We start from the raw sequence: 15,701 nt of genomic DNA, 5'->3' as shown, positions 1-15,701 counted from the left end.
ACTAGGTTATTCTTTCCGAATGATTAAGTTATTCAAACCATCCACAGTCGGTCATATGTTGGAAGTAGATATGAATCAAGACTGTCATGAGTTGGTTGTAGAGGTCTAAGATGTTGGACATGGCTACAACACTCATGAGTGCTCATAAGTTATGAGTATTGGATTCAACCCACGCTCACTTGCATCACTTCATGGAATTTATCTCGAGTGATCGTGAGACGGTAATATCATATAAGTCTTCAAACCTAGAGATATGAGTTGTTACCTATGAGTTGGTTGTGCATTGATTGCACGTAAACGCATCAGTAACTTGATGTTATAAAACGTGCCTTTGTGTATAATTCAACAAGTAGTAGAAACAAGTATATGAGTCGAAGTTTATCTGTTCCTTCTAGTCCTTGGAGGATTAGAAGCGATATCTGGGCCCCTCGATGATTTTGTTTTGACCTATGTACCGGGCCCGGTCAGAACCTAATTGATGTGTTCAATTTAGTTCTTTGTCAAACAAATCGAAAATCGGGAAACAAACTGCTGGACAATAAGTACGACGTTGTTCCATGTATTTGTCCGGCTGATATCATGAGAGCAGAGGATTATATGATCACTTATCTAAAATGGCGCTTCATAGTTCACAAGAGTTTTCGAGAGCTACGATTGCCGGTTGCTTCCTGAAGTAATATAGGCAAATACAGTTATTAGACTTATCCAAGTGGGAGTCTGTTGGATAAGGTGTCTAAGTCCATAACTTATTTGGTATATACTTGACCCGACCCGGCATGGTCCATTTGGGTTGCACTTCACCCGAACTAGTTATGGATAATTTTATGAGAGTTGTATACTTACGATTTATTAATATATTATAAGTTATAATATATTAATATAAAGTCGTGTTATTTAATTAGTTTTAATCTTGAATTAATTATGAATTGATTTAGTGATTAAAAGGAAGACTAATTAAATCATGGGCTATTGTATTTATATGGTGTGGGCTAATGCTCATTTGTTAATGGGCTAAGCTTATATGGAAGTCCATGGATGATCCATGGAGCTTTTAACCCATGGATCCTTGGAAGAGGAAAAGACATGGGTTATTAGGGTTTCACCCTAACCATGCACACTATATAAACAAGCTTATGTTGCATGAAAAAGACACTAAGTGTGTGTGTAAGTGTGGTGGCCAAAATCAAGAGTTAGTATACTCTCTCATACATTTTCCAAGTTTGTGGTGATTTGTGATTTCCATTTGAGGCATTCACATTATTGGTGCTTGGCTCTCAAACTCCAAGGAATCAACAATCAACAAAAGGTATGTAACTCATCTAGTTCTTTTATGTTTAAAAAGTACCCCATGCCATGCTAGATAGGTTATAAACCTTGGAAAAATAATATTTTGCATGTATCTTAGACAAACATAGATCCAAGGTTTAATAGGGTTGCATGTACACATAGGAAGTGTTAGAATGCTCAAAACCCAACAATACCATGGTCGGCTCAGACATAGTGACCTACACTGACAGGTTTAGCGACCTCGCAGCACTATGCCCTTAGATGGTTACCACGGAAAATAAGAAGATAGAAAAGTACATCTTGGGTTTATCTACCCCGATTCAAGGAGATGTACTGTCTTCTAAACCAACTAATTTCGATAGCGCCAAACGCCTGGCCCAGCGACTCATTGACCATGGAGTCCGCCATGGCGTAGTGATCCCTGTTCCCGAGCCATCAAAGGGAGGAGACTATAAACGAAAGTCGGGTAAAAAGAGGAAGGAGCGAACAACCCAGGAAACCCCGCAGGAGCAACAAATGGGTACTATATACGCCGCCACAACACCTGCTATTCCAGCACCCAACAGTCGATATGCTGGAGCTCTCCCGAAGTGTGGAAAGTGTAACTACCACCACACCGGAGTATGTCGGGAAATGCATTGCCTGAATTGCCACAGGAAGGGGCACACTGCCTGGTTCTGCAGGGCACCAGCACAACTGATCTCCCAAGTCCCCGAAGTTGAAATAAACCAGGCCTGCTATGGTTGTGGTGAGTCAGGGCATTACAAGAGGGACTACCCGATAACGAGGAACCAGGCGCGGGTGGACGGATTCTGATGATCACCACAAGAGAACCTACCCCGGAGTCTGTCACACCCCGGCCGTCGGCGGAAACACTGGGCGGTGTAACGTCATTTCTCGTATCATAGTTATCAACTTCCTGAAAACACATGCAATTTAAAATACATCAACATAAAGTTGGTGAGTCCACAGTTTTTGACTCCATATAAAAATAATACATTTTCCAAGTTCAAAAGTATAGTTTTGAAAGTATCATTTTGACTCTCCAACGTTTAGTATATATATCCTAGGTATAAAAGTTTACTTACTAAATAAGTAGTTTACCTATAAGTCTCATATACTATGAATATAAGTGTTTGTAATTCCATAGAAACGAAAGTTGCTACGTATAAATCTTATTTCAATTCTATACGAGTAAAACCGCCACGTATAAATCTATTTCAATTCTATATGAGTAAAACCGCTACGTATAAATCTATTTCAATTCTATACGAGTAGGTATAATTATCTACTTAATATACAAGTAGTATACCTACAAGTTTCTTGTACCTAGAGTATAAGTGTTTGGGAAACTTATACTTAACATTAATACTTGTATAACGACAAAGTATAATGCTTCTAAAAATTTACTACCATGAGTCCGTAACCGCGGCTATATGACTAGTTTCAAACATTTGCTTGATGCTACAAGTTTTGCATCTTAAGATAAGTTACACACGCTTCATCAACGTCGGAACAATAAACAAACAAAAGGATAGTTCGTCACTCGCACACCGTTGTGTTGTAGCTAGCAACCATGAGTGGGGTTGTCAACCCGTATCTTATTCATACACGACTTCCTCACTCACACGGGATTAACGGTTACAGGTCAGAGGATTTTCCCTAAGATTTCCAATCTTAATTGATGAATACAATAACTCATGTAGACTTGTCGAGTTCCGTTAGTTCTAGTAGTAAAATCATATTCGTGTCTAAAACCCTAAGTTATTAGACTATGCTTTAAACATTACTCCTAATATTTATAATACTTAGGCAGTACAACAACTATAATTTGAGTTAAACCAGGTTTTATCTTGACATAAAACCAACAATAACAACGTACATATCAATTAACATATAGAACTTCCGAGTATAACTCTGGAACTATATTTCACACGAAATATATATAGAATCCTAAGTGTAACTCAAGATCTACATTAGTATACTACTATAACAATAACATGCTAACAACTTTACGATAGTTGTATATTTTCAAATATGAAATAACTATATCCCAGTTATTATAACTATCTACATTGATACTAATATACTATCATATAGACATAAAAGTAACGTATATACAATATTTAGCATGCGTTTTCCCCCGAAAATATTAGAAACTGGGGCCGTGAAACTCACCTTAATAGCGTGATTTTATGTAATCTAAGCAGAAACGGTCAGCGTACGAGGTCGTCGGGGCTCGGGATGCAAGAGGGCTTCAGCAAAGGAGAGAGGAGAAAGGGAAATGGTGTAAGGAATAGCTGAAGTCGGACCTGCTATTTATAGTAAGGATTTTGGACCCTCACGACGTGAGAAACTCATTGTTCACGTCGTGAGTTTCGAGCTTATCTCTTCGTAGACTTGCCATCCGTCTTCTAGCTTCCGAAGGTGGCCATATGACTCCTCACGTCGTGAAATATCAATGTTCACCCCAACGACCAGCGGTACGTCTTCGAATTAAGAATTGCTTTAAAAATTAATTTATATTTATATAAGATTAAAACTTGGGGAAAACATTTAAAAGTAATTATAATAACTCACTAATCTGATCAAGTCACAACATTCATAAGATAACTAAAGATCTGTTCAGGGAAGCTATGATGGCTTAGTATGTACATCAGGGTTGTGCATAGCTAAGATTTTGCAGACTTAGAGTGAGTGACTCCGCCTTAATTCTTTGTCCTTGTTTGGTTGTGGATTTAGGGCAGAGCCACTCAGTCGACCGTCTTATTCATCTTAATTATACATAACTTGTATATGCCAGCGGATCGTAGAGGTACCGAGGAGGATCATAATATAGAGTATCAACACTAGTTATCAAAACACTGAACTATTAGTACTCGCTCGTCGCTGTACGATTTGTGGCAGTGGTAATATCAAGGGGAAAACAGAAAGCACTAGAACATTTACACAGAGTACATTGTCGAACACACTAGGGATACACCGTCGTATAACAAACGTTTCTTTCAAATCGGCCTAACTGTTGTTTATGAAAAGAGTCCGTTGTCATCATTCGTCATGAATTGGCGTGGTCCTCACCATACTAAGTTCATATGTTTCCATCGCCTTGACCGTTAAATTCACGAAACCCTCGTCATTCATAACGACAGCCCGACCCAGACCTCCGAATCGTCTACCTCGTATTCTAAAACCCGAAGTACTCATGCGAAGAGTACCTTGCCCTCCGAAACCTTGCCGCCGTATATTCAGCAGACCTTTCCGAACTACCACTCGTCCAACAGATCAAGTTCAAGCACAGAGGCTAAGGACGAATACAGCCCACCTATCACTAATAAGTGTATACGTGAGGGTGGTATATAATTATGATTATGTAGATTTAGTATGTGTGTTTCCACCCTATCTCCTTTTCCTTGTTTGGTTGTAGATGTAACATCCGTATTCCCAGGTATGGTCATTTGATTATTTATTTGAGTTATGAGGAGTGACTCGGCGAGTTGATTCCCTAACTCGTCGAGTAGGATCGCGAATGATGACTCGGATTAATGAGTGGACTCGACGAGTCAGTGAGTGGACTCGACGATTCAGTGAATGGACTCGACGAGTCCGTGCTGTTGGCCGAAACCCTAAATCCTTGGGCATGTGCCCTATTTAAGGGTCCTTATAGCCTTCATTTGCGGCCACTCTTTCAGAGAAAAGAACCCTAGCATATTGAGCGTGTGTAGTGAGAGAGAGAGCCATCTTGAACCATTTGTGCAGTCCCTTTTTGAGTTTTGGATCATGGTTGTCATATTAGAGCTAATTCATCAAATAGAGCCATATGAGTGTTGCATGCGCATAAAGTTTGGACCTTTACGTGACTTTTGAGTGTTTAAAGGTCAGATCTATAAGTTAGAGAAACAGATCTGACCTCAGAAGGTCATTTGGGAGTTGCCATGGAGGAAACCCGTCGAGTCCATGAGAGAACTCGACGAGTCGAGTCGGGTTGTCCCGCGATTCGTGATCAGTGGTAACCCGTCGAGTGAAAGGATAACTTGACGAGTCGAGTGAGGCTTTAGAAGGATTCAGAGGATGCGCATGAACTCGCCGAGTCCCATGAGTGCACTCGGCGAGTCTGGTCAAAGTTGGACCGTTGACTGAGTTGACTTTCATTGACTTTAGGGTTTGGTCAACAGCTGGGCTTTTGGGTCTTGGAGGGGTAAAATGGTCTTTTACCCTTCTAAGGAAATTAAGGGGGGGGATTAATCTAGCCTTGAGAGCTGTTGTTAATTAGATGAAAATTTTTATGTGATTAGGCGGAGGCTAGATCAGTATTCGAGATTCGAGATTCATCCGAGTTCCCCGAGGTGAGTCTTCTCACTATACATTACCTAGAGTGGTATCTATGTGCAGACCGGACAGTCTTACGTGTTATGTGTATGTGTATGTCTGAGATTTATGTGCAATGTGTTATATGTATGCTATGTGTTATATAGACCGGACCAGAGGGTCCAACGACTCATGAGGCCAAAGGGTCCTCGATCAGACCGGACCGGAGGGTCCAACGAGATACGGGAGTGGAGGGTCCCGCTGAGACACATTAACCAGAGGGTCATACCGAGTTATAGCCTCGAGTGGCTTATGTGCTGTATGTGGTATGTTGGGGAACTCACTAAGCATTTATGCTTACCGTGTTATGTGATATGTGTTTCAGGTACTAGGGAGGATCGCGGGAAGGCGCCGATATGATTTGTACACACTGGCAGAGGATTATGTGTTGAGATTATGGGATATGTTTTATTGTGATGACAATTGATACATGAGATTTTGAGAATATTATATGAGTTTTATTATGTTTGAAAAATGAAAATTTGTTTTAAAATTTACGCTGTTACAAGTTTGTATCAGAGCCTTGGTTTGAGGGATTCGGATGCACCTTCGGGCGTATCTGAACTCAAACTGAGGATTTGAGAAAAAATTTCATAAAAGAAACAATTTTTCTAAAAGAGTAAAAGATTTTTGAGAAAAGCAGAACGGAGCAGTGTGTACGATCAGCCAGCGCCCGAACGGTGATTTCCCAAAATACACTTACATTATGTGTTATGACATATTATCTGATATGCTATGCATGCTAGAGTAGGCTAGGTATTCATAGCTAGGACTAGAGTGGCCTGATTTGTGATGCCTTAGCCTAGGAGATTGCTGCTGGTATGAGTTACTTTGAGAGTGAGTAGGTAGTAGCGAGAAGCTTATGAGTGGTCTACTGGAGGGTAGCTTGTGTTCTGCGAGATATAGGGTACTTGTGATCTGGGATCCTAGGAGGAGGACTTGGGGTGAATACTAATGCGGTGTGGAAGGTAGTATAGGGCCCGTACTACTGGAAACACCGGATCAGTGAGCAGTCCAAGTAAGAATCCTTAGGATACTAAGGAACGAGTAGGGTTGAGTTATCGAGTGCGAGTATACTCGAGCGAGTCTCTGATTTCTTTTGTGTTGTGTTTCAGAGATATTATGGTGGGCACGCGCCACACTCCAGAGAGCAGCGGTGTTAGCGATGATGAGATTCACAGGATGATTCATGATGAGGTGGCAACAGCCATTCGTGCTGAGATACCAGAGATGTTTGGGTCTATCAAGACCACGCTGATTGAGACATTTGACGAGCGGTATGTTGCTCTTACCGATGCTGCTGTTGCTGTGGCCACCGCAGCCGTTGCCGCTGCTAGGCCACAGGGGGTGACTCGTTGCTGTACCGGGAGTTCAGCAACACGAAGCCACGAGAGTTTGATGGGACTCAGGATCCGATATCCGCGATAAGATGGATCTCTGACATTGAGGGGTGCTTCTACACATGTTCTTGTCCTGAGCATCTGAGGGTACGGTTCGCGCTGAACCAGCTTCGCTTGGGAGCGAAGGACTGGTGGAAGTTTGTGACGACAGACTTCACTCCTGCAGATACTACAGCGGTGACCTGGGAGAGGTTCACCACCATGTTCCGAGATGAGTATGTTCCCCCGGTGGAGAGGGAACGGTTGGCGCAGGAGTTCTTGTCCCTCAAGCAGGGGACGGAGTCCGTGACTGTGATTACACGGATGTTTCATGAGAGGGCGTTGTTTTTCCCTGAGCACGTGTCTACCGAGCAGGAACGTATGAGCCGATATCTAAGCATACTGAGGAGAGACATTCGTGAGTTCGTGGCGAACTCGACATACCGGACATTTGTTGAGCTCCAGACGAATGCCCGGAAGAGGGAGATTGAGCTAGAGACTCAGGCCAGGGAGGAGGCCGAGTCTCAGAGGAGGGATAGGCCGTCGGTTCAGTCTCAGCCAGCAGCCAAGCAGGAAAAGCCCGTTGATTCGAGATCTGGAGGTCCGAAGGGCCGCACTTACGGGAAGTGCGGCAAGAGCCATGAGGGGGTATGCAGAGCGGGGGTGTGCTACAAGTGTGGTAAGGAGGGGCATTTCGCGAGGGATTGACCCAAGGGGTTTGCAGTTTGCTTTCACTGCAACCAGACTGGCCATCGGAAGGCCGAGTGCCCACAACTACTTCAGGGATCAGCACAGGGATCTGCACCTGCTGCTAGAGCTACCGAGGTCCGGCCAGCGAAGGCCGAGGCACTAAAGGCTCGCAGGAGGGCCTTCCAGTTGACAGCGGAGGAGGTCCGCGCAGCGCCCGACGTCGTGGCTGGTATGTATCCTTTTATCTTCTATTGCTGAGTTGAGATTTTGTGCTTTTATTGTGGTATGCTTACGTACTTTTCGTGTGAATTCTGTACCTGCTTTGGTGTTGTTTGACTCGGGTGCGAGTCGATCTTTTGTGTCATTAGCGTTTAGTCAGCACATCAGTATCCGACGAGAGGCGTTGAGTCGACCTCTACGAGTTTCTATAGCTGACAAGCGAGCGGTTTATGCTACTGATGTGATTCGAGGATGTGTACTCGAGATTTTCAGTGTTGAGTTCCCGATAGATCTGGTACCGATTGCGATGGGTGATGTCTGTGTCATCGTGGGCATGGACTGGTTGAGTCGATTCGGAGCCGTTATCGACTGCGAGCGTCAGTTGGTGACCATACGAGACCCTAGTGGGGGAGTACTTACGGTGTATGGCGAGGGTACCCGATCTGGGTCAGCGTTTTGCTCGGCTGCCAGAGCGAGGCAGAGTCTATAGCAGGGCTGCAGAGGGTTTGTAGCCTACGTGATGGATACACGAGTTGCCGCCGAAAGGCCGAGTTCAGTCGATGAGGTCCCGATAGTGCATGAGTTCCCGGATGTTTTCCCCGAGGAGTCGTCGGGTGTGCCTCCGGAGAGGCAGGTGGAGTTTCATATTGATTTGGTTCCGGGAGAGGCGCCTATTGCCAAGGCAACCTATCGCCTTGCGCCGCCAGAGATGCAGGAGTTATCCTCGCAGCTTTAGGAGCTGCTGGGGAAGGGGTTCATCCGACCGAGTAGCTCGCCGTGGGGAGCGCCGATCCTTTTTGTCAAGAAAAAGGATGGTTCGCACCGGATGTGTATTGATTACCGAGAGTTGAACAAGTTGACGGTCAAGAACCGTTATCCACTACCGAGGATCGAAGATCTGTTCGATCAGTTCCAGGGTGCGTCTTGGTTCTCCAAGATTGACTTGAGGTCGGGTTATCATCAGATGAGGGTGCGGGATGAGGATATCCCGAAGACGGTGTTCAGGACTCGTTATGGGCATTACGAGTTCGTGGTGATGCCTTTTGGGCTCACCAACGCACCCGCAACATTCATGGATCTCATGAACCGGGTGTGCAGGCCGATGTTGGATCGTTCGGTGATTGTGTTCATCGACGACATTCTACTGTATTCGAGATCCAAAGAGCAGCATGGGGAGCATCTGAGAGAGATCCTTGGAGTGTTGAGATCGGAGAGGCTTTATGCAAAATTCTCCAAGTGTGATTTCTGGTTACGGGAGGTCCAGTTCTTGGGACATCTACTATCAGGAGTTTTCTGGGGTTGGCCGGCTACTATCGGAGATTTATCAGAGATTTCTCCAAGATTTCCGTTCCCCTCACCAGATTGAGCCGGAAGGGCGTTGCTTTTGTTTGGGGTCCCGAGCAGCAGACCTCGTTTGATACTCTTCGCCAGAGACTATGCGAAGCCCCGGTGTTAGCCCTTCCGGAGGGAATGGAGGATTTTGTGGTGTATTGTGACGCGTCTATATCAGGGTTGGGAGCGGTGCTCATGCAGAGAGGGCATGTGATAGCATACGCATCGAGGCAGCTAAAGCCGCATGAGACGAGGTATCCCACCCACGATTTGGAGCTGGGGGCAGTAGTGTTCGCCCTCAAGATATGGCGCCATTATTTGTATGGGGTTCAGTGTACCATATACACGGACCACAAGAGCTTGAAGTATCTGATGGATCAGCCCAACCTAAACATGCGCCAGAGGAGATGGTTGGATGTGGTAAAGGATTATGATTGTGAGATCCTGTACCACCCGGGAAAGGCTAACGTGGTAGCCGATGCTTTGAGCCGCAGGACGGAGAGTGCCCCGATTCGAGATATATGCATGAGGATGACAGTGATGACTCCGGTATTGGATACCATCCGAGAGGCCCAGGCAGAGGCGGTGAGACCGGAGAACCGCAAGAGAGAACGGGTGATTGGGCAGGTATCTGAGTTTGTTACCGATAGCCGAGGGCTTATGACCTTTCATGGTCAGATTTGGGTACCGTATACGGACGGGGCACGTAGCGCTCTGATGGAGGAGGCACATAGATCGAGATTCTCGATCCATCCCGGGGCCACTAAGATGTATTTGGACCTGAAGAGAGACTACTGGTGGCCTTGTATGAAGAGGGATGTTGCATGGGTAGTAGAGAGGTGCTTGACCTGTCGTCGGGTTAAGGCCGAGCACCAGCGTCCGCATGGCAAGTTGCAGCCATTAGAGGTTCCCCAGTGGAAGTGGGAACAGATTTCTATGGATTTTATCACCAAATTACCGAGGACCGCGAGGGGTGTTGACGCAATTTGGGTGATTGTGGACCGACTGACGAAGAGCGCTCACTTTCTTGCTATCAGTGAGAGCTCTTCTACGGAGAGGCTGGCAGAGACATATGTGAGAGAGGTGGTGTCGCGGCATGGAGTGCCGATCTCGATTATGTCGGACCGAGATGTACGTTTCACTTCCAGGTTCTGGAAGAAGTTCCATGAGGAGTTGGGTACGAGATTGCACTTCAGTACTGCTTACCACCCTCAGACGGATAGACAGAGTGAGCGGACGATTCAGACGCTCGAGGACATGCTTCGAGCATGTGTTATGGACTTCGGTGGAAGTTGGGACACCTACCTACCTTTGGCTGAGTTTTCTTACAACAACAGCCACCATTCGAGCATTGGGATGCCTCCCTTTGAGCTTTTATATGGGAGGAGATGTCGAACTCCCATCTCTTGGGGAGAGTTAGGGCAACGAGTGATGGGTAGCACTGAGATAGTGCTTAAGACGACTGAGCAGATACAGCAGGTCAGACAGAGGTTGCTGACAGCCCAGAGCCGCCAGAAGAGTTATGCGGATAGGCGGCGATCTGAGCTCGAGTTCCAGGTTGGAGACTTTGTACTCCTGAAGGTATCCCCTTGGAAAGGAGTGATCCGGTTCAGGAAGAGGGGCAAGCTGGGGCCCCGATACATTGGTCCTTTCAGGGTGATCGCTAGAGTGGGTAAGGTAGCATACCGTTTGGAGCTAACCGAGGAGTTGAGTCAGATCCATGATACCTTCCATGTATCCCAGTTGAGGAAGTGTGTAGCCGATGAGACGGTGGTAGTGCCGCTAGAGGATATTCAGATAGATGCGAGCCTGAACTACATTGAGAGGCCGATCGCGATCTTGGATCGGAAAATCAAGGTTCTGAGGAACAAGGAGGTGCCCCTGGTTCAGGTCCAGTGGCAGCATCGGAGAGGGTCCGAGCTGACCTGGGAGACGGAGTCGGAGATGCGGGAGCAGCATCCGGAGTTGTTTGAGTAAGAGTTCGAGGGCGAAGTCTGATTCTAGTGGGGGAGAATTGTAACATCCGGATTCCCAGGTATGGTCATTTGATTATTTATTTGAGTTATGAGGAGTGACTCGACGAGTTGATGCCCTAACTCATCGAGTAGGATCGCGAATGATGACTCGGATTAATGAGTGGACTCGACGAGTCCGTGCTGTTGGCAGAAACCCTAAATCCTTGGGCCTGTGCCCTATTTAAGGGTCCTTATAGCCTTGATTTACGGCCACCCTTTCAGAGAAAAGAACCCTAGCATATTAAGAGTGTGTAGTGAGAGAGAGAGCCATCTTGAATCATTTGTTGTGATTTTGCTAAGGAGGAGAATTGATCCAGCAAGAAGGACCAAAGGAGGTTGTTGTTCTGAGACTTTCAAGCAAGGAGGCTTCACTTTGAGGTAGCAATTCGGCCCTTTTCTTCTTTATTTTGTAGGCTTCTTGAATCAAGGGTTTCTTTACCCTTTCTTGAGTTGGAATAAGAGCATGAGAAGTCCCAATGTGAAATAGACCTTAGATCTGGACCTTGAGAGGTCCAGAGAGCCCCAAGCATCCAGCTTTATGCAGTCCCTTTTTGGGTTTTGGATCATGGTTGTCATATTAGAGCTAATTCATCAAATAGAGCCATATGAGTGTTGCATGAGCATAAAGTTTGGACCTTTACGTGACTTTTGAGTGTTTAAAGGTCAGATCTATAAGTTAGAGAAACAGATCTGACCTCAGAAGGTCATTTGGGAGTTGCCATGGAGGAAACCCGCCGAGTCCATGAGAGAACTCGACGAGTCGAGTCGGGTTTTCCCGCGATTCGTGATCAGTGGTAACCCGTCGAGTGAAAGGATAACTTGACGAGTCGAGTGAGGCTTTAGAAGGATTCAGAGGATGCGCATGAACTCGCCGAGTCCCATGAGTGCACTCGGCGAGTCTGGTCAAAGTTGGACCGTTGACTGAGTTGACTTTCATTGACTTTAGGGTTTGGTCAACAGCTGGGCTTTTGGGTCTTGGAGGGGTAAAATGGTCTTTTACCCTTCTAAGGAAATTAAGGGGGGGGGATTAATCTAGCCTTGAGAGCTGTTGTTAATTAGATGAAAATTTTTATGTGATTAGGCGGAGGCTAGATCAGTATTCGAGATTCGAGATTCATCCGAGTTCCCCGAGGTGAGTCTTCTCACTATACATTACCTAGAGTGGTATCTATGTGCAGACCGGACGGTCTTACGTGTTATGTGTATGTGTATGTCTGAGATTTATGTGCAATGTGTTATATGTATGCTATGTGTTATATAGACCGGACCAGAGGGTCCAACGACTCATGAGGCCAAAGGGTCCTCGATCAGACCGGACCGGAGGGACTAACGAGCTAGACCGGACCGGAGGGTCCAACGAGATACGGGAGTGGAGGGTCCCGCTGAGACACATTAACCATAGGGTCATACCGAGTTATAGCCTCGAGTGGCTTATGTGCTGTATGTGGTATGTTGGGGAACTCACTAAGCATTTATGCTTACCGTGTTATGTGATATGTGTTTCAGGTACCAGCGAGGATCGCGGGAAGGCGCCGGCATGATTTGTACACACTGGCAGAGGATTATGTGTTGAGATTCTGGGATATGTTTTATTGTGATGACAATTGATACATGAGATTTTGAGAATATTATATGAGTTTTATTATGTTTGGAAAATGAAAAATTGTTTTAAAATTTACGCCGTTACAGTGGACCTGGGGCAGATACGCACATCCGACCGTCTTACTAATCTTAATTATATACGACTTGTATACACGAGGTAATGATAGATGGACCAGGTATGAATCCGGTCATGAGCGTAAGGGAAAAGTTGCCAGGTCTACGAGTGGGTATTCTGCCAGTCAGAGGAGCACAACCCCAGGAGTACTGCTAAGAAAGCTAATTTCGGGACAAAATTCCATCTAACGGGGGGATGATGTGACAACCCAAAAAAATTTGTCTTGTAAGTCCAGCCAATCAATCGAGAGTCAGACTCATTTCTGGTATCTTTTAGCATTGTTTTGTTGGGTTTTGAGCATTCTAACACTTCCTAAGTGTACATGCAACCCTATTAAACCTTGGATCTATGTTTGTCTAAGATACATGCAAAATATTATTTTCCAAGGTTTATAACCTATCTAGCATGGCATGGGGTACTTTTAACCATAAAAGAACTAGATGAATTACATACCTTTTGTTGATTGTTGATTCCTTGGAGTTTGAGAGCCAAGCACCAATAATGTGAATGCCTCAAATGGAAATCACAAATCACCACAAACTTGGAAAATGTATGAGAGAGTATACTAACTCTTGATTTTGGCCACCACACTTACACACACATTAGAGTGTTTTTCATGCAACATAAGCTTGTTTATATAGTGTACATGGTTAGGGCGAAACCCTAATAACCCATGTCTTTTCCTCTTCCAAGGATCCATGGGTAAAAGCTCCATGGATCATCCATGGACTTCCATATAAGCTTAGCCCATTCCCAAATGAGTGTTAGCCCACACCATATAAATATAATAGCCCATGATTTAATTAGTCTTCCTTTTAATCACTAAATTAATTCATAATTAATTCAAGATTAAAACTAATTAAGTAACATGACTTTATATTAATATATTATAACTTATAATATATTAATAAATCGTAAGTATACAACTCTCATAAAATTATCCATAACTAGTTTGGGTGAAGTGCAACCCAAATGGACCATGCCGGGTCGGGTCAAGTATATACCAAATAAGTTATGGACTTAGACATCTTATCCAACAGACTCCCACTTGGATAAGTCTAATAACTGTATTTGCCTATATTACTTCAGGAACCAACCGGCAATCGTAGCTCTCGAAAACTCTTGTGAACTATGAAGCGTCATTTTAGATAAGTGATCATATAATCCTCTGCTCTCATGATATCAGCCGGACAAATACATGGAACAATGTCTTACTTATTGTCTAGCAGTTGTTTCTCGATTTCCGATTTGTTTGACAAAGAACTTAACTGAACACATCAATTTAGTTCTGACCGGGCCCGGTACATGGGTCAACACAAAATCATCGAGGGGCCCAGATATCGCTTCTATTTCTAGAAGGAACAGATAAACTTCGACTCATATGCTTGTTCTACTACTTATTGAATTGCACACAAAGGCACGTTTTATAACATCAAGTTACTGATGCGTTTACGTGCAATCAATGCACAACCAACGCATAGGTAACAACTCATATCTCTAGGTTTGAAGACTTATATGATATTACCGTCTCACGATCACTCGAGATAAATTACATGAAGTGATACAAGTGAGCGTGGGTTTATTCCAATACTCATAACTTATGAGTACTCATGAATGTTGTAGCAACCATTGCTATGGCTAAACACCTTTAGTCATCTACAATCCCAATTCATGACAGTCTTGATTCATACCTACTTCCGACATATGACCGACTGTGGAGAGTTTGAATAAATTAATTATTCTGGAAGTCAAAACATGCAAAACTGAAACAATAGTAAATAATTGACAATGATAGCAACACTTTACTCATAAATAAATCACAAATTTTATTCATTATCAAATGTCGATTACATTTTACAAGTTTCAGAAAAGGCTATCTAATCTGTAAAACTAATATCGTCCCTCAGCCCGATGCGCCTCGCATGCTGCAAATGCTTCACCCTCGTCAGTCCCTTCGTAAGGGGATCCGCAGGGTTCTCATCTGACGATACCCTCTTTGCCACGAGGAGTCCCTCTTCTATCTTGTGTCTTATGAAGTGATATTTTCTGTCAATGTGTCGGGATCTACCATGATCTCTTGGTTCCTTGGCTAAGGCAACCGCACTATTGCTGTCACAGAAAATCTCCATAGGCTCCTTAATAGCTGGTACAACTCCAAGGTCTCCGACGAAGTTCCTCAGCCATATCGCCTCCTTTGCCGCTTCACTCGCTGCTATGTACTCTGATTCACAAGTCGAATCAGCTACAGTCTCCTGTTTGGAACTCTTCCAAGTGATTGCCCCTCCATTTAAGGTAAAGACCCAGCCCGACTGAGAGCGGAAGTTATCCCTATCAGTCTGAAAGCTAGCATCACTATACCCTACTACTCTCAAGTCATCACTCCCACCAAGGGTAAGGATCCAATCCTTAGTCCTCCGCAGGTACTTGAGAATATTCTTTACCGCAGTCCAATGAGCCTTGCCAGGGTTCCCCTGATATCTGCTGACCATGCTCAAAGTGAAGGCCACATCAGGACGGGTACAAGTCATAGCATACATGATCGAACCAACAGCGGAAGCATAAGGTAATCGACTCATCTCAGCTATCTCATCTTCTGTACTCGGGCTCTGAGCCTTGCTCAGTTTGGCATTGCTTTGGATCGGTAATTCTCCTTTCTTGGAATTCTGCATGTTGAACCTTTTCAACACCTTATCCAAG

This window comes from Lactuca virosa, chromosome 9 (assembly GCF_052849685.1).
Source record: "Lactuca virosa cultivar CGN04683 chromosome 9, Lactuca_virosa_CGN04683_v6, whole genome shotgun sequence".
NCBI classification, from domain to species: Eukaryota; Viridiplantae; Streptophyta; class Magnoliopsida; order Asterales; family Asteraceae; genus Lactuca; species Lactuca virosa.
The sequence above is the reverse complement of the archived record's forward strand: the minus strand, read 5'-3'. Positions refer to the sequence as shown.